At 40.2% G+C, this 590-nt stretch overlaps 1 protein-coding gene across 2 annotated transcripts in view; it reads right to left on the bottom strand.

Moving 5' to 3' along the window:
• adamtsl7 (ADAMTS-like 7) overlaps nt 1–26 on the bottom strand; it is a 9,986-nt gene extending 9,960 nt beyond the window's left edge. For both annotated transcript variants that reach the window (XM_032535672.1, XM_032535683.1), the window contains exon 1: nt 1–26. This exon is cut by the window's left edge and continues 180 nt beyond it. The gene's annotated coding sequence lies outside the window, so the exon portion shown is untranslated.
• Nucleotides 27–590: the final 564 nt, after the last annotated feature.

Here is a 590-nt window from a genome sequence, read left to right as displayed (position 1 = left end):
CACACACACATACACACACACACACATACACACACACATCTACATACATGCACATTTAATGTGTGTGTGTGTGTGTGTGTGTGTGTGTGTTTGTTTGTGAGGTGGGGTTGGCTTAAGGGGTGGGAGGGAAAAACGACTAAGTTTGGGAGGGAGGTGAGAAAAAAATGTTAAGAGAAAGTGTGTGGAATTTGTCAGCACATTTGTAAAAGTTGTTGCAAGTGTAATGTTGTGACAGCTCATGATATGTGTTTGTAGCATGATGACAGGCTCCTGTAGTGTGTCCTAAAGCTTATCCCAAAAACAATTTCTCTTCCTGTGAATCGGCATGCGGGATTGTGAGGCTTTGGAATAACATCACTCCTGATCGTGCATTGACTTCACCCACCTCTTTCACTGTTCCTATTTTTTCTTTGTTTCACTGATAATGGAAAAAAACGAAGGATGACAAATATAGGAGGACTAAAAATACAACAGTAAGAATGGCTGATATTGAGGATAATAGAAAGAATATGTTAAATCTATTCACAACTAAACACTTTCAGTGTGTGTGTGTGTGTGTGTGTGTGTGTGTGTGTGTGTGTGTGTGTGTG

This window comes from Etheostoma spectabile, chromosome 2 (genome assembly GCF_008692095.1).
Source record: "Etheostoma spectabile isolate EspeVRDwgs_2016 chromosome 2, UIUC_Espe_1.0, whole genome shotgun sequence".
NCBI classification, from domain to species: domain Eukaryota; kingdom Metazoa; phylum Chordata; class Actinopteri; order Perciformes; family Percidae; genus Etheostoma; species Etheostoma spectabile.
This window is presented reverse-complemented; position numbering and strand designations above follow the sequence as displayed.